This window comes from Neolamprologus multifasciatus, chromosome 3 (assembly GCF_963576455.1).
Source record: "Neolamprologus multifasciatus chromosome 3, fNeoMul1.2, whole genome shotgun sequence".
In the NCBI taxonomy this organism is placed as follows: Eukaryota; Metazoa; Chordata; class Actinopteri; order Cichliformes; family Cichlidae; genus Neolamprologus; species Neolamprologus multifasciatus.
Window position 1 is genome coordinate 46,231,314 of NC_140441.1, and position 27,104 is coordinate 46,258,417.

General features: G+C 42.3%; 1 long non-coding RNA gene and 11 other non-coding genes across 12 annotated transcripts in view; all 12 read right to left on the reverse strand.

Moving 5' to 3' along the window:
* LOC146523634 (uncharacterized) overlaps positions 1–7,771 on the reverse strand; it is a 65,966-nt gene extending 58,195 nt beyond the window's left edge. The window contains exon 1 of the long non-coding RNA XR_014873073.1: positions 6,943–7,771. This is a non-coding gene — a long non-coding RNA (uncharacterized LOC146523634). The remainder of the gene's footprint in view (positions 1–6,942) is intronic.
* Positions 2,555–2,626, reverse strand: trnae-uuc (transfer RNA glutamic acid (anticodon UUC)). Its single transcript has one exon. It is a non-coding gene; the product is annotated as a tRNA-Glu (tRNA).
* Positions 3,022–3,103, reverse strand: trnal-aag (transfer RNA leucine (anticodon AAG)). The gene has a single exon. It is a non-coding gene; the product is annotated as a tRNA-Leu (tRNA).
* Positions 7,772–13,552: 5,781 nt separating the features above from the next.
* trnal-uag (transfer RNA leucine (anticodon UAG)) lies at positions 13,553–13,634 on the reverse strand. Its single transcript has one exon. It is a non-coding gene; the product is annotated as a tRNA-Leu (tRNA).
* A 718-nt stretch (positions 13,635–14,352) lies between these two features.
* trnae-cuc (transfer RNA glutamic acid (anticodon CUC)) lies at positions 14,353–14,496 on the reverse strand. The gene is made up of 2 exons: positions 14,460–14,496; positions 14,353–14,387 (listed from the first exon to the last, which is right to left on the reverse strand). It is a non-coding gene; the product is annotated as a tRNA-Glu (tRNA).
* A 1,120-nt stretch (positions 14,497–15,616) lies between these two features.
* Positions 15,617–15,698, reverse strand: trnal-aag (transfer RNA leucine (anticodon AAG)). Its single transcript has one exon. It is a non-coding gene; the product is annotated as a tRNA-Leu (tRNA).
* A 3,981-nt stretch (positions 15,699–19,679) lies between these two features.
* trnae-cuc (transfer RNA glutamic acid (anticodon CUC)) lies at positions 19,680–19,751 on the reverse strand. Its single transcript has one exon. It is a non-coding gene; the product is annotated as a tRNA-Glu (tRNA).
* Positions 19,752–20,147: 396 nt separating this feature from the next.
* On the reverse strand, positions 20,148–20,229 carry trnal-aag (transfer RNA leucine (anticodon AAG)). Its single transcript has one exon. It is a non-coding gene; the product is annotated as a tRNA-Leu (tRNA).
* A 949-nt stretch (positions 20,230–21,178) lies between these two features.
* On the reverse strand, positions 21,179–21,260 carry trnal-uag (transfer RNA leucine (anticodon UAG)). Its single transcript has one exon. It is a non-coding gene; the product is annotated as a tRNA-Leu (tRNA).
* A 1,760-nt stretch (positions 21,261–23,020) lies between these two features.
* Positions 23,021–23,102, reverse strand: trnal-aag (transfer RNA leucine (anticodon AAG)). Its single transcript has one exon. It is a non-coding gene; the product is annotated as a tRNA-Leu (tRNA).
* A 2,494-nt stretch (positions 23,103–25,596) lies between these two features.
* Positions 25,597–25,678, reverse strand: trnal-aag (transfer RNA leucine (anticodon AAG)). Its single transcript has one exon. It is a non-coding gene; the product is annotated as a tRNA-Leu (tRNA).
* Positions 25,679–26,753: 1,075 nt separating this feature from the next.
* On the reverse strand, positions 26,754–26,825 carry trnae-uuc (transfer RNA glutamic acid (anticodon UUC)). Its single transcript has one exon. It is a non-coding gene; the product is annotated as a tRNA-Glu (tRNA).
* Positions 26,826–27,104: the final 279 nt, after the last annotated feature.

Sequence of the window (27,104 nt, forward strand, 5' to 3'; positions counted from 1 at the left end):
CAACTTTGCCCCATTTAATCCATCGTGGGATTAACACAAAGAACACATTGGCTTGTGGGCACATTCAATTCAATTCAATTCAATTTTATTTATATAGCGCCAAATCACAACAAAAGTCGCCTCAAGGCGCTTCATAGATACAGAGAAAAGCCCAACAATCATATGACCCCCTATGAGCAAGCACTTTGGCGACAGTGGGAAGGAAAAACTCCCTTTTAACAGGAAGAAACCTCCGGCAGAACCAGGCTCAGGGAGGGGCGGCCATCTGCTGCGACCGGTTGGGGTGAGAGAAGGAAGACAGGATAAAGACATGCTGTGGAAGAGAGACAGAGATTAATAACAGATACGATTCAATACAGAGAGGTCTGTTAATACATAGTGAGTGAGAAAGGTGACTGGAAAGGAAAAACTCAATGCATCATGGGAATTCCCCGGCAGCCTACATCTATTGCAGCATAACTAAGGGAGGATTCATGGTCACCTGGTCCAGCCCTAACTATATGCTTTAGCAAAAAGGAAAGTTTTAAGCCTAATCTTAAAAGTAGAGATAGTGTCTGTCTCCCGAATCCAAACTGGAAGCTGGTTCCACAGAAGAGGGGCCTGAAAACTGAAGGCTCTCCCTCCCATTCTACTTTTAAATACTCTAGGAACAACAAGTAGGCCTGCAGAGCGAGAGCGAAGTGCTCTAATAGGGTGATATGGTACTACAAGGTCATTAAGATAAGATGGGGCCTGATTATTTAAGACCTTGTATGTGAGGAGCAGGATTTTGAATTCAATTCTGGATTTAACAGGAAGCCAATGAAGGGAAGCCAAAACAGGAGAAATATGCTCTCTCTTTCTAGTCCCTGTCAGTACTCTTGCTGCAGCATTTTGGATTAGCTGAAGGCTTTTCAGTGAGTTTTTTGGACATCCTGATAATAATGAATTGCAGTAGTCTAGCCTGGAAGTAATAAATGCATGAACTACTTTTTCAGCGTCACTCTGAGACAGGATATTTCTAATTTTAGAGATGTTGCGCAAATGGAAGAACGCAGTCTTACATATTTGTTTAATATGTGCGTTGAAGGACATATCCTGGTCAAAAATGACTCCAAGGTTCCTCACAGTGTTACTGGAGGCCAAGGTAATGCCATCCAGAGTAAGAATCTGGTTAGATACCATATTTCTAAGCTTTTCAGCGCCGAGTACAATGACCTCAGTTTTATCTGAGTTAAGAAGCAGAAAGTTAGCAGCCATCCAAGTCTTTATGTCTTTAAGACATTCCTGCAGTTTAACTAATTGGTGTGTGTTATCTGGCTTCATGGACAGATAGAGCTGGGTGTCATCTGCATAGCAGTGAAAATGTATGCTATGTCTTCTAATGATGCTGCCTAGGGGAAGCATGTATAATGTAAACAGAATTGGTCCTAGCACTGAACCCTGTGGAACTCCATAATTAACCTCAGTGTGTGAAGAGGACTCTCCATTTACATGCACAAATTGGAGTCTATTAGATAGATATGATACAAACCACTGCAGTGCAATACCTGTAATACCTACAGCATGCTCTAATCGCTCTAATAGAATATTATGGTCAACAGTATCGAATGCTGCACTAAGGTCAAGAAGGACAAGCACAGAGATGAGTCCACTGTCAGAGGCCATAAGAAGATCATTTGTAACCTTCACTAAAGCTGTTTCTGTGCTGTGATGAACTCTGAAACCTGACTGAAACTCTTCAAATAAACCATTCCTCTGCAGATGATCTGTTAGCTGTTTGACAACTACTCTTTCAAGGATTTTTGATATGAAAGGAAGGTTGGAGATTGGCCTATAATTAGCTAAGACTGCTGGGTCAAGAGATGGCTTTTTGAGTAAAGGTTTAACTGCAGCCACCTTGAAGGCCTGTGGTACATAGCCGATTATTAGAGATAGGTTGATCATATATAAGATCGAAGAATTAATCAATGGCAGGACTTCTTTGAGCAGTTTTGTAGGAATGGGGTCTAAAAGACACGTTGATGGTTTGGAGGAAGTAATTATTGAAGTTAACTCAGAAAGATCAATTGGAAAAAAAGAGTCTAACTTAACATCAATGAAACTAAGAGTAGCTGTAGATAATATTAGATCTGTGGGATGATTATTGGTAATTTTTTCTCTAATGATAAAAATTTTATTTGTGAAGAAGTTCATGAAGTCATCACTAGTTAACGTTAAAGGGATGGTTGGCTCAACAGAGCTCTGACTTTTTGTCAGCCTGGCTACAGTGCTGAAGAGAAACCTGGGGTTGTTCTTATTTTCTTCAATCAGTGATGAGTAGTAAGCTGTTCTGGCTTTGCGGAGGGCTTTCTTATAAAGCAACAAACTATTTCTCCAGGCTAAATGATGATCCTCTAAATTTCCTCTCCAGATAACGAGTCATCTGCTTTAGGGTACGTGTTTGAGAATTATACCACGGGGTCAGGTACTTCTGATTAGAGACCTTAGTTTTCACTGGAGCTACAGTATCCAGAGTCGTACGTAGTGAGGAGGTGAAATTATTAACAAGATAATACCTGATACCCGGGTTCAACTCCCATACCGGGAGTTGAACCCGGGCCGCCTGGGTGAAAACCAGGAATCCTAACCGCTAGACCATATGGGACTGCTCCACTGTCATGACATCAAGCATACTCTTGTCACTCTGCAGCCTTGGTGAGACCAACATAGCAGCACCTTCATCAATTCTCCAGCGGTTGCAGGTTCTGCTCAAAAGCACATTACAAGGGAGTGGACTGGAATTGAAGCACACTTGAGTGGCATGCGGGAAAGTCCACTAACCAGTCAGTGATGAGACCATGAACAAAAAGACACAAAAAACATGCAAGTTGTAAATGACTTTACAGCACCTGACTAATGTGGTTTGGAAGAATTGCTCTTGATGAATTTCCTGCATGTTTGGACTTGACAGACATTCTATAACAGATTTGATTTCCACTGTAGCCCTTACAATTTATTGGTAAGGCATGGACAAAACAAAAGTTTGTCGCTAGAACACTATGGCAGCAGTGGGATTCGAACCCACGCCTCCAAAGAGACTGGAACCTTAATCCAGCACCTTAGACCGCTCGGTCATGCTACCATTACGAGTAAGGACCTCATCTCAAAAATCTAGACAGTGTCGGATTATAATATTATTTTATGCCATGTTAGACCCCTAATTAAAGATTGTGAATTATTATATAGTTTTAGTTTGCATTATGCTCCTGAATTAGAAGAAGGTGATAACTATTACATTTGGTAAACTGATTTGCATTACATTAGACTGCTGATTTATTGTGAATGTATGATATTGTTTTATGATGCATTATACTGCTGAGTTATAAGAAATACTGTTTGCAGAAAGTCATCGCCTTATTTGTCTGGTTAGAAGAGAACAGAGCATACTGCCCCATCTCACCAGGAGCAGATAAACAGGGAGCCAAGGTCGTAGCTTAGGCGCTGTGTGAGAAAGAATGTGAATGTTTAGGCTTTTATGATTAGGTGGGGGCCACTAGAGGCTATAAGAGTTTGATCAAGGCTCCACCATTTTGAGATCTGATGCTGTCTGCTGTATGGTGTCCATCTCCCACGCGTGTGTTCATTAAATCATCGTTTGACTTGACCCGGCCGGACCAGTGTTGTTATTTTGGGTTTTCCTCTTGTATCCATCCCCAATATTTGAATCCGTAACAGTTTTGGGGGCTCGTCCTGTGGTATTGGGATGGAAGTTTTGGAGGCTTGGACGGTCCGAGGTGGTCAGACAGGCAGACATTATCCGGCAATCGAACTGAGTGGACAGGCGCCTTTTTAAAAGAGGTAGGCACAGGCCTGTTGATTTTATCCGAAGTGTGCTGAATTGGACGATAAAATTAAATGTCTATTCAGTAAAAGTTGCCGGTGAGTGTCTGTTTTGATTTTGATGAAAAAATCTCATGAGAATTGAAGCTGGAATAATGGTAATAAATAGCAGTTGGACTGCTGAGTGATAATAAATAGCAGTTGGACTGCTGAGTGATAATAAATAGCAGTTGGACTGCTGATAGAATTTAGTTGGATAGGGAATTGGTCATTTAGTGGGTTAAAGTCCCCATTGGTCATGGTTGGACCGGCCTCAGTCATACTCTTGTCTTAGTGTGTTGACTGTTGTTTCAAATCATTATAAATTTTTTAAGAACGACAGTTGGACTGTTAAGAAGCGCATAGCCCGGAGGTTACGCTCCCTCCTGGCCGCGGACACGCGACCTTGACCTGTCGGCGAACAGGGTTAGTTCAGTTTGGCTTGACTGTGGGGTACAGGGCATCCTGGAATAAGCTAGGAGTTAGAGTCTCCTTACCGTTTGGAACGGTATCTGCGCTTTTTTGGGCAGCAAAGGTTGGACCTTGGGTGTTGGACACTTTTAAATTGAGTTATGGACTTTAGAGATGAGGCCAGAAACTGTTGGACAGATACTGGTTAATTGATTACAAAAACGTTGGACTTTTTCGGTTGGACCGTTAACTTAAATTTGTCAAAATTGTGTAGGCGCTAAAACTTTCAGGCCTGAGAGTGAGTGTAAATATAAGACGTCTTTGTAATATAATAGAAAGTTGAGTGTGAAACGAGGCTGCGTGTGACGACAGCGCGCTGCAGCGCTGCGAGCTATTTTGTGTGAACATGCAAATGAGGTGGCTGCTGTGAAGCCCACAGAGGACTTCCTGTTTAGCGTGTTATTGAGTTTTATAAGTATGATTTGCAAACAATGATACATGCCTGTAATTAAAACGCTGATTTTGCTGATTATAATATTATAAATAAAGTTTTGAATGACTACGGTGAATGTTTGATGTTTGGCTGAGTTTTGATATAGGAGAGACGGCTTTGCAGCTGCTGGGGGTAAGTGACCGGAAATTTGCATGCCCATAAAAGGCAACTGCCTGACTGTGTGAACTATGCACCAAGAGAGAGAGTAAAATCTAGGCAGATGAACCAAATGGATGTTGTAAGAAAAATAGTAAATGAATGTTTTAGTCTCTTAATACAGGTGGATTTCTCTCAACCTGGAGACCTGAGTACAGCAGCAAAAGGATAGATTAACAGAATTGGGACGACACACAGGCCAAGCTCTGGCTCAAAATTTTACAGCTTGACCTCTCACTTTGTCCCCACCTGAAAAAGAAGCTTAAAGGACATCTTCTCCTCCAGTTATCGGCTACCATCACTGGAAATTTTCAGGCAAGTTTTTCACTGAATTGTTTTTGGTACCATGTGTCCCTGAATCTCACAAGCAAGCTCTAATTCCTGGCTGAAGACATGGAATGCTGTTATTTAAGGTGGGAAATCAAAGTTTGGGAAACAAAATTAAAAACATACACAATTAGAGAAATGCCTTGTTGGAGAAAAAGTTAAAATAACCCACCCACAAACGCACACACACGCAATGAAGAAACAGCTTACATTCATGAACACGTGAAGATTTTCCAGCAAGGTTAAAGCAGCGAAACTTAACATACACCTGATGTTAAATGATAAAGTTTATCCACTACTAACAAATAAACTCTCTGGGTTGCAGGACAACAACTTGACTTCAAAAAGACAGACACTGGTATGATAAACCAGTGATGAAACAACAAATTTAGTGGTTAAAAGAGTCAAATTGTGACATGTTTTCTTCTGATTGATTAATACAAGTGATTACTGAATGAAAGAAAATTCCTTTTTTGAGTTATTAAACATGATCTTAAGAATTTTAACGTGTACCTGTGTTGTCCTGTCAACTTGGTGGGGTATGAGTTGATTATATAGTGAGAAAAAACAAAAAAAGGGGGGGAGAAGGCTGACACAGGGCCTGGGCCCTCTCTGAATAACACAGCCAAAACAACATCATTTTCCTGTTCGTCTGTTTTTGTTTTGTTTTTGTTTTTTCTCTTTATGCTTGATTACAGGCTGCTTTGTCGGCCCGGAAAGCCGAGGCTGACCTGGACTCCTGCTCTCCCCTCTACCATCTTTTCTCTCCCCTCTACCATCTTTGATGTGACCCTGACCAAATGCTACAGCAGCTGGACCCACAACAACAGCCTGAGAATGTCAACAGTCCTGCAGGAAAAAGATCTCATGCAGCGGAGACGGAGAACGTTAAATCCAAGGCCCGTTTCACTATACGGGGGAGATTTCCAGACAGCTTCAGCTGACAGAGCTGTGACAAGACGCCTATTAAGCCTGGATGAAAAGTGAGGCCAAGCAAAAGAATGCTGACCTTAACAACTCTGCATTAAAACTGTGCAGGACAGTGATGGACCAACACGGATGATCGGGCAGCAAAAAGGGCGTGCCAGAGACACGAGGAGTAACTGAGGTCAGAAGGCACCTCAGATTGGACAAAAGCAGCAGAAGAAGATAAGCTAAAGGCACAGGTGTCGGGGCTCAGCCAGGAGCTGACCTCTGAGAAGAGCCGAACAGCAGAGCTGCAGAAGGCCGTGGAACAAAGCAAGGAAAACATCAATAAACTTCAATCTGACGTGTACGGAAAAGACTCTGAGGTTTCTGCCCTCAGTGAGAACTCGAGACATCAGAGCAGAAACTGAGCATGGCTCAGGAGGAGCTGGCTGCTAATCGAACCCATCAGTCAGGCTTGGAGTCCCAGATACAGGACTTGAAATCAGGCCGGAGCTTGCTGGAGCAGGAGGTTGCCAAATCTGACGAGAAGCTCCAACAGCAGGAGCAAACCCTGAAGGACCTACAGAAGCAAAAAGGGTCAAGTTCAGGAGGAGCTGGACAAGGAGAAGATGCAGGACACTGGAGAAAAGGACTGCCTCAATTGGGGCCAGAACCAGTATGGAGAGAAGTTTGGGCAGCAGCACCAATGGACCCAAACGAACTGAAAAGGAGGAGAGCAGGACCCCAGGGCACGGGCTTCAGGCCCTGGTTTACCCAGAACATCAGAACAGGAAAGTGATGAACACAAACACACACAAACACACACATCTACATACACTGACTCAGAAGCAAGAGAAACACACATATGAACACATATGCACTCGTTGATTGACTGAGAAATGATACACACACACACACACACATACACATGTTTGTGCAATGAAGAGTGATACACACACGCTGATGCAATGAAGAATGCTTTACTAACAAATGCTATGCTGATACGCAAAATGCTGCACACAAACGTTCAAATACAGAATCTGTTACAACAACAAGAAGCCATTGATTGTTAATTGGTTAAATGCATTTCATGTCACCCAGAGGGCATTTGTGTAGATTTAGGGGACAGGGTCGAAAGCAGTTTGGTTATGAAAACAATGTCTGTGAGTGATGTCTGTTTATGGCTCAAGGCCTCGACTGAATTGTTTACTGTGCTTCACACAGCCTGATAAGGAGCAGTGGTACAGAGTGAAAATGATGAATTAACGGTGTGAGCCTTATTTCGGAGCGCCACATTTTTGTGATTGAGATTTAATTGAAGGAGGAACACACTGAAAAAGAAAAAAAGAAAAAAAGAAATAAAAGGAAAAAAAAAAAAGAAAAGGGGGCCAGCCCTTGGATTTACGTAAGCATCCCACGTGTATTTAACACAATTGCCTCAGGCTTTAAAGATCTGTACAAAATTCAACAGGAAATCATAGCTTCCCTGTATTTTCTACATTGTTGGCATGCTGGTGAGTGCTGTTGCTCCACAGTAACAAGGTCCTGGGTGCAAGTCCACAGTCTGGCTAGTTTGCAGTGGTTTCTCTCTGGGTATTCTGGTTTCCTGCCACAGTGAAAAGTCATGCAGCTGTTAGAGCAACGTTAATTGATGATTCTAAATTATCCGTGAATGTAAGTGTAAATGGTTTGTTTCTATGTGACAGACTGGTGACCTGTTCGGGGTGCACCCTGCCTCGTAACCTATCACTTCAGGGTTATTCCCCAGCCCTCCTGCAATCAGGATAAAGATAGGAGGATGGTAGTTGTTGTAGACCCATTGAATTTTTATGGTAACCAGAATTTAGACTTTGTTGAACCGTAGGCAATATGAAGACAACATGTAGTATTTAAGGGACCAAGTAGAATTTGGATAAAAGTTATTGAATAGTGTTGAAATAAAATGACAGAATTGTGAAGGATTAAAATATTCCAGGAGCTCAACTTACTCCATCTGAACATGTCTTAATCGTGTAATATGAACTCAAAATGCACAGGTTTACTGAATATGAAAAGGTTGTGTTGATTTAACTCAGTTGTTTAAGTTTCTATCAAAGCAAAACATTTGTGTGTAACTAGTGTCCACTATTGAATCAAATAAGTCCAACATGTTTTTTGTCAGTGCGAAAAGGAGTTACGGTACCTGTATGCTTACACAATATTGTCCCGGGACGGAGAAAAACTTTCTGGTGAAGTTTTGGTTGATTTTGGGTTTTGCTTAACACTAGGTTGATTTTATCAGTGAGGTTTGGATTGTTTTCTTTCTCTAAGAGAGAGAAAGATGGTTTTATGTTTGGACATGTTTCTAATTGGCCCCAGTATTTGTTATTATATGAGTATTTTATTGGTTACGTTTGTCTTTGCTTTTGTTACAGTGCACTGAAATAAGAACATCTGAGAGGAGTGATCCACCGGTGGTGATATTTTGGTATTTTGTGAGTTCCTGATTTAACAAATCAGCTCTTTAATCCAGGCCTGAGAGATTGAACTTTAAAGCGCTATAAAACATTCTTACTGAAAACAGTTGCAAAGTATTTTTCTCCATGATTATAATGGGCTCTGGAGAAATTCACTTATATGGGACATTGATCACATGAGAAGTCCTGAGCCTAAAAGGATTGCAGCGAGTAAATCCAGTCAAAAAAACAAGGAACTGTTTTTCCTTTAAAATGATGACGTCATCTTGCTGGTGATGGAGGCTCGAATAGGTTGCGTGTGAGACTCCATTATCAGCAATATCTGGTATGAATGTGTGTGAATGTATGCATGTGACTGGACTGTGATGGACTGACGACTAAAAGTTTAAACTGACTTGATACTGAGACAAAAACGGTACCGACTTTAGGATTAGTAAATGTCCACAAACAATTCACCCAGCCTGTAAAAGAAGGGTGGATGTTTTGTCTTGCTTTGTTTTGTTTTTGCAGGAGTAGAAGGAGGACAGAGACTAAAGGGGGAGGCTGTAGCTTCACATGAGTGTGAACTGCAGACTTAACCCTTTGGTTGCTAATTTTGAGTTACTGATGCATCAAGAAAATTGTGTTTTATTAGCTGTGTTTCGATTAATGCATCATATTATATTGTTGGGAATGTTAAATGCTAAAGTGAAGAGAAGCTTTGATTTCACTCATGACTGAACATGTTATTATTAACCATAGCAGGCCACTGTAAAAAGCCCATTAATTTTGATAGAAAAAAAAAGCAAAAAAAACGTCTATTGATGTCTATGAATAACAGGGGAATGATAGACTTGTCACATTCAAAATAGAGATATGTAATGACAAACACTGGTCCACGTCATTTAGGTTCTTCATTGAAATAGTCAATAACTTAGAAAAGTAAGATAGAACCGACAGGGGCATGTGCTGAGATGTGGTGCTGCACAAGAACAAGAGCAAAATAAAGAAAAATTATTGTGTTTAGCTTTGATAAATTCAAATTAAAATGTACCATTACACTCAGAGGATCAATATGAAATTCAATATATGCTAATTTTGTATGAAGTACATGACTGATAACTGTTCTGTCCTGAGCTTTTGTTTTTACAGCACCCACTTGACCACACCAACAGTTTCTCGCCACCAAAAGGGGGTACTTGCAAAGAATAGGGAGGAATATCATCAGAAGTGGGAAAGGTAAGCCCCGATGGGGGTGATAACATCATTAATTTCACGTATGGTCAAATTCTTAAAATTTGACCCCTAACATGAAAAATTCTTCAAACATTTAGAGACAGAGTGGAGTTCTAGATAAACATAATGCAGCAAACCACATAAGGATGGAGCATTGGAATTAATAAGATGGTGAAATAACACACAGGAAAAATGTTGATCATGTTGATTATGTTTATTCCAGTGTGCAGAGATTGGCTAATCTGACCAGGAAATGTTATAAAATGGATTGTCGGAACAGTCAGCGTTAAAGTCACCTTTGACAGTCCAGACTAAGATGGCGTTGGACATCTTCAGGGCGGAAAAGGGTTGGTGTGACCAAGGTGTGGTTTGGCTTGTTGTATGTATATTTCAAGATGATATGGCTCTGGATGGACCAGTTACCAGGGCATGGAAGGAGGACAGACTTATTAAATGAGGAGAAGGAATTTTCTGGGATTGAAGATCCTCTGGGTGAGTGGTTGACTAAAAGCATGCATAAAATAAAAGCTGTCGTTTGTTATTGATTGGTAATAGATTGATAATTGGCCACATTCACAGTTGTATTGACTTGTTGTGGACGTAGTCTACTTCATGTTTAAGCACTCTAATTAGCAGATTGAAAATAGTGACATTAAAGGAAGAATATGCAGCACCACCCTGTCAGATGCCAGTGCCGGTGGGGCTCAGTGATGAATCAGGTGAGCTGGATTCATGGCTGAATCAAAATATAGATGCCCCTGCTGTGGTCAGTAAGGGATATAAAGGGTGTGTTTTACTGTTATTGTAGCATCAGCATTATTGTTACATCAGAATCATATAACAAGCATTGCATTGAACATTTATTGAAGCTATTGACATTACATTAATATTTGTATTACAGTGATTGTTATAACCTCATGTTAATCTTCTATTTACAGGTGTCAAAAGTAGTCAACAAGTTCATGTTGAAGTGAAGTTCATATTAATACAGGTTTTGTTTGTAGACAATTGTGAAGACGCAGGCTCTGGGCGGAGCCAGGAGTTGAACAGATCTAACATGACAATTAAATTGATTTCATTCCCTAACACAGGATAACGAGATTGGAGCAACGACACTGGATAGGAGAAAGTCTGATACTTTCTAAGATATGAGGTCACTAACCTGTTCTTTTAATTTTCTAGCTTCGTTGAATTGACACATGTTAGAATTAGAAATGGCTAATTTGTTTTTTATGTCTTTTATTAGAATGAGTGGTTTTAATCATTTTCATACATACCTTGCAAATGTGCTTATAATGAGTTGGCACTCGGTCTTTTGAAGGTCATAAGCTTCGTTCGGCGATAGTCCGGACTGATAAAGTGTAGGAAATGCCAGTGCAGCGGGCTAAATGCAAACACGCTTACACACACATACACTAAATTAGGATAAGTCCTTGGGACATTCTGAATGTTCTAAACCAATTCTGAACCACCAAAAGATCAGTAGACAATAACATTAGATTGTTAGAGCTAGGAAGAGAGGTGTTTTGGTTTTCTGTCTCTTACAGAGAAAGGAACAGACACCAGACGAGGTCACAGATATACGAGGATCCTTCGCAGCAGAGACAGACACGGTGACTGCTGAAACATCAACTGGGTTAAAGTGTCATGGCATTTTGGGCTCCAGCTAAGTCACCTCAAAAGGATGGATCCCATAAACACAGCAATAACCATGAAGGGGTTGAAGGAAATCCAGGAACACCAGACCAACGACGTTCGAGAGGCTCTTGGTCATAAGGGGAACACCTTTCTGTTCCTTTTTCTGGGGAACACAGCTGTGATCCCAGAATACACAGATCATTGTTTGAAATCGGGGCAGAATAATCCCCTGATCTGTGCAACGACTGAAGTGTTGTCTAACCCCTGATGTTGAAGAAACAAGAGCAGAGGATCACCCGACTGAAAGACACTGGTGCCTACAGCAATAAAATAAAGGTTAAAAGCTCCTCGGACAGAGGTTCTAGTCTGAGTACGTTTGAAGGGTATAAGGTAGCACCGAAATAAAGCTGTGGGAGAACTGGGGAGTGATGGGAGTGCCATCTGTACCTACTATTGTTGTTGTTGTAATAATAGTTTTTCTTGCATCTGAACTGCGCAAACACAGAGGTCATCTCACATAGGGTTCACCCAACAGGGGGACAAAGGGCCTCAGGAGTAAGAAGAAATGAACCCGGCAACACTGGATTGCAGGGTGTAAGTGAGCTCTTTATGTCTAAAGAGCTCATCAGGGGGAATTGTTGGATTATAATATTATTTTATGCCATGTTAGACCCCTAATTAAAGATTGTGAATTATTATATAGTTTTAGTTTGCATTATGCTCCTGAATTAGAAGAAGGTGATAACTATTACATTTGGTAAACTGATTTGCATTACATTAGACTGCTGATTTATTGTGAATGAATGATATTGTTTTATGATGCATTATACGGCTGAGTTATAAGAAATACTGTTTGCAGAAAGTCATCGCCTTATTTGTCTGGTTAGAAGAGAACAGAGCATACTGCCCCATCTCACCAGGAGCAGATAAACAGGGAGCCAAGGTCGTAGCTTAGGCGCTGTGTGAGAAAGAATGTGAATGTTTAGGCTTTTATGATTAGGTGGGGGCCACTAGAGGCTATAAGAGTTTGATCAAGGCTCCACCATTTTGAGATCTGATGCTGTCTGCTGTATGGTGTCCATGTCCCACGCGTGTGTTCATTAAATCATCGTTTGACTTGACCCGGCCGGACCAGTGTTGTTATTTTGGGTTTTCCTCTTGTATCCATCCCCAATATTTGAATCCGTAACAACAGTAAAACTTGAAAAAGTGCAGAACATTCAGTGATGCTCTAACTGTTGTAGAAAAATATGTTTAATACTTGCCTGAATGTTTTTGGATACAATAGCATCTGCCTGTCCTGGTTAAATTCTTATTGCAGCAATAGGATTTCAACCCACATGTGTGAGGAGCCCGGAGTCTTAACCCAGATCCTTAGACCACACAATCTAACACCTTACAATGCGGTGGACTTGAAGCACACTTGAGTAGCCACTAACCAGTCAGTGTTGACACTGTGAATAAAAATATATGAAACATCTGCACATGGTAAATGACTTTTGCAAAAGAATTTCTTTTATTCATGTATTAATCACATTATTTTATTGTATAATACCTTGGTGCCACTGGATTTTAGCATGTCTCTCACACTCATACTGGTAACAGATGGTATCTCAGGAAGTTTGAGGGAAGCATTCACACACAAAGGACCCAGAGTGGGAGGAGGAGTCTTTTGTCTCCTTCTCCACTGTAAGAGGTAGCAAGGGAGTGTGAAACTTTGTTTGGGGGTGGGGGGTACCAAAGGTGTGAAAACAGCTGTGTACTGCCTTCAGTGCCTGTAAGAGGTATGTAACTGAAGGCCATGCTAGACTCAGTTAGGGACTCTGCCCATCGTCTGCCCCGCGATGATGCATTCCTTCACCAAGCTTGGTTTCTGTTCTTGTTATTATTAAAGAATGTTAGCTACCACTCACCGCTTGTCTGCAGGCTTTATTGAATGGAAAACTTCCAAAACACTTAACATCAGCCTGGTTTGGAAGAATTGCTCTTGATGAGATTCCTGCTTGATTGTACTTGACAGACATTCTGTAACAGATTTGATTTCCACTGCAGCCCTTACAATTTATTGGTAGGGGATGGAAGAAACACGAAAAGAACCTGAAGACTATGGCAGCAGTGGGATTCGAACCCACTTCCCCGAAGAGACTGGAGCCTAAATCCAGCACCTTAGACCGCTCGGTCATGCTACCATTGTGAGTGAGGGCCTCATCGCAAAAATCTAGACAGTAAAACTTGAAAAAGTTTCAGTTCAATCCCAGTCTGCAGGCTTGGATGGTTTCTCAGGCTTTGGTAACCAGTTGATGGGTCATCAGAAGGGAATCTTTCCTTTTTCTCAAGGACGTGACTTTAAGATATATTGTATATGAGGAATATATTTTTGTGATTCAGTGATGCTCTTACTGTTGTAGAAAAACATGTTTAATACTTTTTGGCAGGTCCTGACCTGACCTTTGACCTGTCCTGGTCAAAAACTTTTCATCAACCCTGATTAACAATGGGCTCTTGGCTCAGTTTCATCATTGTCGATATGCAACTTGTCATAACCACTGATCAACAGGCAGGATCACCATTCACAGAGAGTCAAGGAACGGTTGCAATCACAGCATTGTAAGATGGCAAAAGACGTATCTTTAATGCACCCTCGCTTGTTTCAAAGACGCTCATTTGATTTTCACATAAACAGCCACCTTGACTCCCCGCTCAAACTAGCAGGCCTGCTTGTGTACATGCTCATCACTGAAAACTGTATAGTCCTGATCTGAACCGTTACCTGTTTTATGCCATGTGCTTAGCCAGAGGTTTGTTGCCTTACCTGATGTTTGCCTTCAGCCAACAACTTTGCCCCATTGAATCCATTGTGGGATTAACACAAAGAACACATTGGCTTGTGGGCACATTAAAGACATGTTCCCATACCGGGAGTTGAACCCAGGCCACCTGGGTGAAAACCAGGAATCCGAACTGCTAGACCATATGGGACTGGTTAGGTAACGCGCCACTGTCGTGCTCCTGGGTGAGAACCAAGAATCCTAACCGCTAGACCATATGGGACTGGTTAGGTAACGCGCCACTGTCGTGCTCCAGGGTGAAAATCAAGAATCCTAACCGCTAGACCATATGGGACTGGTTAGGTATACGCCACTTTGGTGCTCCAGGGTGAAAACCAAGAATCCTAACCGCTAGATCATATGGGACTGGATAGGTAACGCGCCACTGTCGTGCTCCAGGGTGAAAACCAAGAATCCTAACAGCTAGACCATATGGGACTAGTTAGGTAACGCGCTACTGTCGTGCTCCTGGGTGAAAACCAAGAATCCTAACCGCTAGACCATATGGGACTGGTTAGGTAACGCGCCACTGTCGTGCTCCAGGGTAAAAACCAAGAATCCTAACCGCTAGACCATATGGGATTGGATAGGTAACGCGCCACTGTCGTGCTCCAGGGTGAAAACCAAGAATCCTAACCGCTAGACCATATGGGACTGGTTAGGTAATGCGCCACTGTCGTGCTCCAGGGTGAAAACCAAGAATCCTAACCGCTAGACCATATGGGACTGGATAGGTAATGCGCCACTGTCGTGCTCCAGGGTGAAAAACAAGAATCCTAACCGCTAGACCATATGGGACTGGTTAGGTAACGCGCCACCGTCGTGCTCCTGGGTGAGAACCAAGAATCCTAACCGCTAGACCATATGGGACTGGATAGGTAATGCGCCACTGTCGTGCTCGTGCTCCTGGGTGAGAACCAGACATTCTAACCGCTAGTCCATATGGGACTGCTCCACTGTCATGAAATCAAGGATACTCTTGTCACTCTGCAGCCTTGGTGAGACCAACATAGCAGCACCTTAATCAATTCTCCAGCGGTTGCAGGTTCTGCTCAAAAGCACATGACCAGGGAGTGGACTGGACTTGAAGCACACTTGAGTGGCATGCGGGAAAGTCCACTAACCAGTCAGTGATGAGACCATGAACAAAAAGACACAAAAATCATGCAAGTTGTAAATGACTTTAGAGCAGCTGACTAATGTGGTTTGGAAGAATTGCTCTTGATGACTTTCCTGCATGTTTGGACTTGACAGACGTTCTATAACAGATTTGATTTCCACTGTAGCCCTTACAATTTATTGGTAAGGCATGGAAGAAGCAAAACTCTGCCGCTAGAACACTATGGCAGCAGTGGGATTCGAACCCACGCCTCCGAAGAGACTGGAGCCTTAATCCAGCACCTTAGACCGCTCGGTCATGCTACCGTTACGAGTAAGGACCTCATCTCAAAAACCTAGACAGTAAAACTTGAAAAAGTGCAGCACAAAATAGAGCACGATCTGATATCCTCGTGTTGGTGTTGTTCCCAGATCATCATACTAAAGGTTGTTCCAGGATCAACATTGCAAGTGACCAATCAGAATGTTGTGATGTCATACTTTTGCGACTTCGGGAAAAAACGGCGTAAAACAAAAAACTACTTAAGCTGCAAGAAACCGCCTTTGTCCGCCGATCAACGGACCCTAACCCTAACCATTTAACACTAGGTTTACTAACCTGTGCAAATTTGCGTAACTTCCCTAAACCCAACTCCCCCTAGAATTACTGGCTTTTTTATTTTCTGGTGCAAGTCCCGAGGTGTTAATCACCCCTGCTGAGATTTTCACAGGACGTCAGCTCGTTTCTCCTCCAGCTTTTGTTGTGCAAACCACCCATTATCCTTGAGGCCTGGCACATTTGCATTTGTTTACTCTGAGTTGCTCAGAATCAAGTCAGGCCAAACCTCTGTGTTACAACTTTCAGAAATGCCTGCCGTATCTATACAAAATATCCCACACATTGACTGACCTGCAAATATAAAAGACACACATTCACACCTCATTGCCATATTACATATGGGTTATATAAACCCATTTAGAGTGAAGTTCATGTAAATTTACCATTCTCTATTTGTTTATCTTCTGACAACGTAAGATTACAAGTGTGCTCCAAAGCTTCCTTTGCCTGTTAGACGTGGGAATGCTGCAGACCATCAGAGACTGTACGGTACATCAAGCCCGCAGAACAGAGCCGGACTGGAATTTGTCAGTTCATGAACTGATGGCATTCATTTCAATCCTGTTTGTAAGAGCAATCATGTGTCCTGTTGGTGCCATTGTGGATTGCTGGTCAGGAGGATTTCTGGTGTCAGTAATCAAAGAGACAATGCCCCGAGATAGATTCATTTCAATTATGCACCTTCGATTTGATGACAGGGACACGCGGGCAGAACGGGTGAAAACAGACAAATTTGCGGCGATCTCAGACATCTGGACACGCTTCAACGAGAACTGTGCTAAGAGTTTCACTCCAGGAGAACACATGACCATAGATGAACAGCTGTTCCCTACCAAGGTTTGTTGTCCATTCACACAGTATATCGCAACCAAGCCAGACAAATTTGGGATCAAGTTCTGGATGACCACGGATTTGGACACCAAATATGTCTGCAGTGCATCTCCTTACTTGGGAAAGGACCCCAGTCATCAGAAGGGAGAGAGGCTGGCAGAGAACGTGGTCATGAAACTGATGGAGCCGTTTTTGGATGATGGGAGAAACGTCACAACGGACAATTTCTTTACTTCACTGTCACTGTCGCACAGACTGCTGCAGCGCAAAACAACGTTACTGGGCACGGTGAATAAAGTCCGGCGTGAACTTCCTCAACTTGCAAAAGATACTGCAAAGCGAGAGGTATTCTCCACTTCAGTGCTTAGAAGTGGCGGTGTCTCCTTGACAATTTATGCACCTAAAAAAACAAGACTGCGTGTGTTCTAAGTTCCATGCACCAAGACGTGACGATCGGTGACGACAGAAAGAGGAAACCCAACACGATAGCAGACTATAACCACATGAAGGTATGTGAATGTGTGTACAATTTTAAACCAGTGCTACAATGTTTTCTGATGTGTGCTATACAGGCGTATAGAAAAAAACATATACTCATGACTCTCTCTCTGCTTTTACAGTGTGGTGTAGACGTGTTGGACCAAATGGCACGGATGTATTCCGTAAGAGCAGCAACACGCAGGTGGCCAGTAGCGGCTTTCTACAATATGCTGGACCTGGCGGCGGTGAATGCCTACATTTTGTACAAGGCATGTACAGGGTGGACAGGCAAAAGAAGATTGTTTCTGAGTCTTCTAGCTCAGCAACTTCGTTGCTGATTCATGCAGCTCAAGGAAATATTAGCACAGAGGCAGGCTGCTGAAGCTGCTGCAGCTGCTGTGCCAGGGACTGTAAAGACAACGCAGTGCCAGGTGCAAGAGAGCTGCAACAGGAATCGCAGCAGGTTTACCTGTGCAACATGTCAGAAATTCACTTGTGCCAAATGCAGGGATGATGGACACTGGGTCTGCAAACGCTGTAAAGTCGGAAATACTTTGAAATAAAAAAGACTTGTGTACCCATATATTGTGAATGTGTGTCTTTTGTATGTAGGTTGTAACACAGAGGTTTTGCCTGCCTTGGATCTGAGTAAACAAATGCCAATGTTGCACAAACACACACACACACACACACACACACACACACACACACACACACACACACACACACACAGCAAATCTGCATTTATTTGTCCCACAAGTGGAAAATCTGCATTGTCATTGCAAAAAAGTGGACAGTGCAAGACAAAAGCAGCTAAATAAAAACTGTACAAAGAGCACGGTATAGAAAGTGCACTATACCAACAATCTGGAAACATAAATATGGATACGTGTATTCAAAAATATTGGTGTATGTATACACACACACACACACATCTATATCTACATATATATATCTATATATCTATATCTATATCTCTAATATATATATATATATGTATATATATGTATATATATACATATATATATACATATATATACATATATATACATATATACAGATATATATATATACATATATATATATATATACATATATATATCTATCTATATATATATATATACATTTATACATACATACATACATATATATATATATATATATATATATATATATATATATATATATACATATATATATATATATTAGAGATATAGATATAGATATATAGATATATATAGATATATATAGATATAGATGTGTGTGTGTGTGTGTATAACTAGACTTTATGCATAATATGTAAGGTGTGGCTATATAAATATATGTACAACTCTGTGTATATGTGTTTATGGGCAGGCATGCAATGTAGTGACAAGGATTGACAAGAACTACCATGGTGTATTGTACGCTGCAAGTAAGGAAGGAAAGTAGCCTTGCAGGGAAGGAAAGACCTGAATCTCTCATGGTTGGGGGTTGGGGGAGGGTGTCTTTGCACAACAAAAGCAGGAGAACAATGGAGCTGAAGACCTGTGAAAATCTCAGCGGGGTGCCAAGAGGTGTTAGGGTCGGGGGGGGGAATTTACGCAAATCTGCGCAGGCTAGTAAATCTAGTAGTAGGGACTGCAGCAGGGAAAAAAAGGCTCAGTAATTCTAGTGTTAATAAACGCTAAGCAGAATTGATACTGTCCTTGCAACATTGGAATTTCATAAATGCACGAATGGGTTGGTGCGCAAAAGAATAACGTCACAATAATGTGATTGGTCACTTGCAATGTTGAACCTGGAACAACATTTTCATGATGATCTGGGAACAACACCAACACGAGGATATCAGATCATCCCAAAATAGAAGCCCAGAACATTCAGTGATGCTCTTACTGTTGTAGAAAAACATGTTTAATACTTTTTGGACACAAAAACATCGGCCTGTCCTGGTTAAAACCTGTTCATCAACCCTGATTAACAATGGGCTCTTGGCTCAGTTTCATCATTGTCGATATGCAACTTGTCATAACCACTGATCAACAGGCAGGATCACCATTCACAGAGAGTCAAGGAACGGTTGCAATCACAGCATTGTAAGATGGCAAAACAGGTATCTTTAATGCACCCTCCCTTGTTTCAAAGATGCTCATTTGATTTTCACGTAAACAGCCACCTTGACTCCCCGCTCAAACTAGCAGGCCTGCTTGTGTACATGCTCATCACTGAGAACTGTATAGTCCTGATCTGAACCGTTACCTGTTTTATGCCATGTGCTTAGGCAGAGGTTTGTTGCCTTACCTGATGTTTGCCTTCAGCCAACAACTTTGCCCCATTGAATCCATCGTGGGATTAACACAAAGAACACATTGGCTTGTGGGCACATTAAAGACATGTTCCCATACCGGGAGTTGAACCTGGGCCGCCTGGGTGAGAACCAGGAATCCTAACCGCTAGACCATATGGGACCGCTCCACTGTCATGAAAATCAAGGATACTCTTGTCACTCTGCAGCCTTGGTGAGACCAACATAGCAGCACCTTAATCAATTCTCCAGCGGTTGCAGGTTCTGCTCAAAAGCACATTACAAGGGAGTGGACTGGACTTGAAGCACACTTGAGTGGCATGCGGGAAAGTCCACTAACTAGTCAGTGATGAGACCATGAACAAAAAGACACGAAAAACATGCAAGTTGTAAATGACTTTAGAGGACCTGACTAATGCGGTTTGGAAGAATTGCTGCTGATGAGTTTCCTGCATGTTTGGACTTGACAGACGTTCTATAACAGATTTGATTTCCACTGTAGCCCTTACAATTTATTGGTAAGGCATGGACGAAACAAAAGTTTGTCGCTAGAACACTATGGCAGCAGTGGGATTTAAACCCACGCCTCCGAAGAGACTGGAGCCTTAATCCAGCACCTTAGACCGCTCGGTCATGCTACCATTACGAGGAAGGAGCTCATCTCAAAAATCTAGACAGTAAAACTTGAAAAAGTGCAGAACATTCAGTGATGCTCTAACTGTTGTAGAAAAATATGTTTAATACTTGCCTGAATGTTTTTGGATATAATAGCATCTGCCTGCCCTGGTTAAATTCTTATTGCAGCAATAGGATTTCAACCCACATGTGTGAGGAGCCCGGAGTCTTAACCCAGATCCTTAGACCATACAATCTAACACCTTACAATGCGGTGGACTTGAAGCACACTTGAGTAGCCACTAACCAGTCAGTGTTGACACTGTGAATAAAAATATATGAAACATCTGCACATGGTAAATGACTTTTGCAAAATAATTTCTTTTATTCATGTATTAATCACATTATTTTATTGTATAATACCTTGGTGCCACTGGATTTTAGCATGTCTCTCACACTCATACTGGTCACAGATGGTATCTCAGGAAGTTGGAGGGAAGCATTCACACACAAAGGACCCAGAGTGGGAGGAGGAGTCTTTTGTCTCCTTCTCCACTGTAAGAGGTAGCAAGGGAGTGTGAAACTTTCTTTGGGGGTGGGGGGTACCAAAGGTGTGAAAACAGCTGTGTACTGCCTTCAGTTCCTGTAAGAGGTATGTAACTGAAGGCCATGCTAGACTCAGTTAGGGACTCTGCCCATCGTCTGCCCCGCGATGATGCACACCTTCACCAAGCTTGGTTTCTGTTCTTGTTATTATTAAAGAATGTTAGCTACCACTCACCGCTTGTCTGCAGGCTTTATTGAATGGAAAACTTTCACAACACTTAACATCACCCTGGTTTGGAAGAATTGCTCTTGATGAGTTTCCTGCATGTTTGGACTTGACAGACATTCTGTAACAGATTTGATTTCCACTGCAGAACTTACAATTTATTGGTAGGGGATGGAAGAAACACGAAAAGAACCTGAAGACTATGGCAGCAGTGGGATTCGAACCCACGTCCCCGAAGAGACTGGAGCCTAAATCCAGCACCTTAGACCGCTCGGTCATGCTACCATTGTGAGTGAGGACCTTGTCACTAAAATCAGACAGTAAAACTTGAAAAAGTGCAGCACAAAATAGAGCACGATCTGATATCCTCATGTTGGTGTTGTTCCCAGATCATCATACTAAAGGTTGTTCCAGGATCAACATTGCAAGTGACCAATCAGAAAGTTGTGATGTCATACTTTTGCGACTTCGGGAAAAAACGGCGTAAAACAAAAAACTACTTAAGCTGCGAGAAACCGCCTTTGTCCGCCGATCAACGGACCCTAACCCTAACCCTTTAATAAACGCTAAGCAGAATTGATACTGTCCTTGCAACATTGGAATTTCATAAATGCACGAATGGGTTGGTGCGCAAAAGAATAACGTCACAATAATGTGATTGGTCACTTGCAATGTTGAACCAGACAACATCATGAAAATGGAACAACATTTTCATGATGATCTGGGAACAACACCAACACGAGGATATCAGATCATCCCAAAATAGAAGCCCAGAACATTCAGTGATCCTCTAACTGTTGTAGAAAAACATGTTTAATACTTTTTGGACACAAAAACATCTGCCTGTCCTGGTTAAAACCTGTTCATCAACCCTGATTAACAATGGGCTCTTGGCTCAGTTTCCTCATTGTCGATATGCAACTTGTCATAACCACTGATCAACAGGCAGGATCACTATTCACAGAGAGTCAAGGAACGGTTGCAATCACAGCATTGTAAGATGGCAAAAGACGCACCTTTAATGCACCCTCCCTTGTTTCAAAGATGCTCATTTGATTTTCACATAAACAGCCACCTTGACTCACCGCTCAAACTAGCAGGCCTGCTGGTTGTAAATCCTCATCACTGAAAATTGCATACTCCTGATCTGAACCGTTACCTGTTTTATGCCATGTGCTTAGCCGGAGGTTTGTTGCCTTACCTGATGTTTGCCTTCAGCCAACAACTTTGGCCCATTTAATCCATCGTGGGATTAACACAAAGAACACATTGGCTTGTGGGCACATTAAAGACATGTTCCCATACCGGGAGTTGAACCCGGGCCGCCTGGGTGAAAACCAGGAATCCGAACCGCAAGACCATATGGGACTGGTTAGGTAACGCACCACTGTCATGCTCCTGGGTGAAAACCAGGAATCCTAACTGCTAGACCATATGGGACTGGTTAGGTAGTGCGCCACTGTCGTGCTCCTGGGTGAAAACCTGGAATCCTAACCGCTAGACCACATGGGACTGGTTAGGTAGTGCGCCACTGTCGTGCTCCTGGGTGAAAACCAGGAATCCTAACCGCTAGACCACATGGGACTGGTTAAGTAGTGTGCCACTGTCGTGCTCCTGGGTGAAAACCAGGAATCCTAACCGCTAGACCATATGGGACTGCTCCACTGTCATGAAATCAAGGATAATCTTGTCACTCTGCAGCCTTGGTGAGACCAACATAGCTTAATCAATTCTCCAGCGGTTGCAGGTTCTGCTCAAAAGCACATGACCAGGGAGTGGACTGGACTTGAAGCACACTTGAGTGGCATGCGGGAAAGTCCACTAACCAGTCAGTGATGAGACCATGAACAAAAAGACACGAAAAACATGCAAGTTGTAAATGACTTTACAGCACCTGACTAATGTGGTTTGGAAGAATTGCTCTTGATGACTTTCCTGCATGTTTGGACTTGACAGACGTTCTATAACAGATTTGATTTCCACTGTAGCCCTTACAATTTATAGGTAAGGCATGGAAGAAACAAAAGTTTCTCGCTAGAACACTATGGCAGCAGTGGGATTCGAACCCACGCCTCCGAAGAGACTGGAGCCTTAATCCAGCACCTTAGACCGCTCGGTCACGCTACCATTACGAGTAAGGACCTCATCTCAAAAATCTAGACAGTAAAACTTGAAAAAGTGCAGCACAAAATAGATGCCCAGAACATTCAGTGATGCTCTTATTGTTGTAGAAAAACATGTTTAATACTTGCCTGAATGTTTTTGGATACAATAGGATCTGCCTGCCCTGGTTAAATTCTTATTGCAGCAATAGGATTTCAACCCACATGTGTGAGGGGCCCGGAGTCTTAACCCAGATCCTTAGACCACACAATCTAACACCTTACAATGCGGTGGACTTGAAGCACACTTGAGTAGCCACTAACCAGTCAGTGTTGACACTGTGAATAAAAATATATGAAACATCTGCACATGGTAAATGACTTTTGCAAAAGAATTTCTTTTATTCATGTATTAATCACATTATTTTATTGTATAATACCTTGGTGCCACTGGATTTTAGCATGTCTCTCACACTCATACTGGTAACAGATGGTATCTCAGGAAGTTGGAGGGAAGCATTCACACACAAAGGACCCAGAGTGGGAGGAGGAGTCTTTTGTCTCCTTCTCCACTGTAAGAGGTAGCAAGGGAGTGTGAAACTTTCTTTGGGGGTGGGGGGTACCAAAGGTGTGAAAACAGCTGTGTACTGCCTTCAGTTCCTGTAAGAGGTATGTAACTGAAGGCCATGCTAGACTCAGTTAGGGACTCTGCCCATCGTCTGCCCCGCGATGATGCATTCCTTCACCAAGCTTGGTTTCTGTTCTTGTTATTATTAAAGAATGTTAGCTACCACTCAACGCTTGTCTGCAGGCTTTATTGAATGGAAAACTTCCACAACACTTAACATCAGCCTGGATTGGAAGAATTGCTCTTGATGAGATTCCTGCTTGATTGTACGTGACAGACATTCTGTAACAGATTTGATTTTCACTGCAGCCCTTACAATTTATTGGAAGGGGATGGAAGAAACACGAAAAGAACCTGAAGATTCGAACCGACGTGCCCGAAGAGACTGGAGCCTAAATGCAGCACCTTAGACCGCTCGGTCATGCTACCATTGCGAGTGAGGACCTCATCGCAAAAATCTAGAGAGTAAAAATTGAAAAAGTGCAGCACAAAATAGAGCACGATCTGATATCCTCGTGTTGGTGTTGTTCCCAGATCATCATACTAAAGGTTGTTCCAGGATCAACATTGCAAGTGACCAATCAGAATGTTGTGATGTCATACTTTTGCAACTTTGGGAAAAAACGGCGTAAAACAAAAAACTACTTAAGCTGCGAGAAACCGCCTTTGTCCGCCGATCAACGGACCCTAACCCTAACCCTTTAATAAACGCTAAGCAGAATTGATACTGTCCTTGCAACATTGGAATTTCATAAATGCACGAATGCGTTGGTGCGCAAAAGAATAATGTCACAATAATGTGATTGGTCACTTGCAATGTTGAACCTGGAACAACATTTTCATGATGATCTGGGAACAACACCAACACGAGGATATCAGATCATCCCAAAATAGAAGCCCAGAACATTCAGTGATGCTCTTACTGTTGTAGAAAAACATGTTTAATACTTTTTGGACACAAAAACATCTGCCTGTCCTGGTTAAAACCTGTTCATCAACCCTGATTAACAATGGGCTCTTGGCTCAGTTTCATCATTGTCGATATGCAACTTGTCATAACCACTGATCAACAGGCAGGATCACCATTCACAGAGAGTCAAGGAACAATTGCAATCACAGCATTGTAAGATGGCAAAAGACGTACCTTTAATGCACCCTCCCTTGTTTCAAAGATGCTCATTTGATTTTCACATAAACAACCACCTTGACTGCCCGCTCAAACTAGCAGGCCTGCTTGTGTACATCCTCATGACTGAAAACTGTATAGTCCTGATCTGAACCATTACCTGTTTCATGCCATGTGCTTAGGCAGAGGTTTGTTGCCTTACCTGATGTTCGCCTTCAGCCAACAATTTTGCCCCATTTAATCCATCGTGGGATTAACGCAAAGAACACATTGGCTTGTGGGCACATTAAAGACATGTTCACATACCGGGAGTTGAGCCCGGGCCGCCTGGGTGAAAACCAGGAATCCTAACCGCTAGACCATATGGGACCGCTCCACTGTCATGAAAATCAAGGATACTCTTGTCACTCTGCAGCCTTGGTGAGACCAACATAGCAGCACCTTAATCAATTCTCCAGCGGTTGCAGGTTCTGCTCAAAAGCACATTACAAGGGAGTGGACTGGACTTGAAGCACACTTGAGTGGCATGTGGGAAAGTCCACTAACCAGTCAGTGATGAGACCATGAACAAAAAGACACGAAAAACATGCAAGTTGTAAATGACTTTACAGCACCTGACTAATGTGGTTTGGAAGAATTGCTGCTGATGAGTTTCCTGCATGTTTGGACTTGACAGACGTTCTATAACAGATTTGATTTCCACTGTAGCCCTTACAATGTATTGGTAAGGCATGGAAGAAACAAAAGTTTGTCGCTAGAACACTATGGCAGCACTGGGATTCGAACCCACGCCTCCGAAGAGACTGGAGCCTTAATCCAGCACCTTAGACCGCTCGGTCATGCTACCATTACAAGTAAGGACCTCATCTCAAAAATCTAGACAGTAAAACTTGAAAAAGTGCAGCACAAAATAGAAGCCCAGAACATTCAGTGATGCTCTTATTGTTGTAGAAAAACATGTTTAATACTTGCCTGAATGTTTTTGGATACAATAGGATCTGCCTGCCCTGGTTAAATTCTTATTGCAGCAATAGGATTTCAACCCACATGTGTGAGGGGCCCGGAGTCTTAACCCAGATCCTTAGACCACACAATCTAACACCTTACAATGCGGTGGACTTGAAGCACACTTGAGTAGCCACTAACCAGTCAGTGTTGACACTGTGAATAAAAATATATGAAACATCTGCACATGGTAAATGACTTTTGCAAAAGAATTTCTTTTATTCATGTATTAATCACATTATTTTATTGTATAATACCTTGGTGCCACTGGATTTTAGCATGTCTCTCACACTCATACTGGTAACAGATGGTATCTCAGGAACCTGGAACAACATTTTCATGATGATCTGGGAACAACACCAACACGAGGATATCAGATCATCCCAAAATAGAAGCCCAGAACATTCAGTGATACTCTTACTGTTGTAGAAAAACATGTTTAATACTTTTTTGGACACAAAAACATCTGCCTGTCCTGGTTAAAACATGTTCATCAACCCTGATTAACAATGGGCTCTTGGCTCAGTTTCATTATTGTCGATATGCAACTTGTCATAACCACTGATCAACAGGCAGGATGACCATTCACAGAGAGTCAAGGAACGGTTGCAATCACAGCATTGTAAGATAGCAAAAGACATACCTTTAATGCACCCTTCATTGTTTCAAAGATGCTCACTTGATTTTCACGTAAACAGCCACCTTGACTCCCCGCTCAAACTAGCAGGCCTGTTTGTGTACATGCTCATCACTTAAAACTGTATAGTCCTGATCTGAACCGTTACCTGTTTTATGCCATGTGCCAGAGGGTTGTTGCCTTACCTGATGTTTGCCTTCAGCCAACAACTTTGCCCCATTTAATCCATCGTGGGATTAACACAAAGAACACATTGGCTTGTGGGCACATTAAAGACATGTTCCCATACCGGGAGTTGAACCCGGGCCGCCTGGGTGAAAACCAGGAATCCTAACTACTAGACCACATGGGACAGGTTAGGTAGTGCGCCACTGTCGTCCTCGTGCTCCTGGGTGAAAACCAGGAATCCTAACCGCTAGACCATATGGGACTGCTCCACTGTCATGAAATCAAGGATACTCTTGTCACTCTGCAGCCTTGGTGAGACCAACATAGCAGCACCTTAATCAATTCTCCAGCGGTTGCAGGTTCTGCTCAAAAGCACATTACAAGGGAGTGGACTGGACTTGAAGCACACTTGAGTGGCATGCAGGAAAGTCCACTAACCAGTCAGTGATGGGACCATGAACAA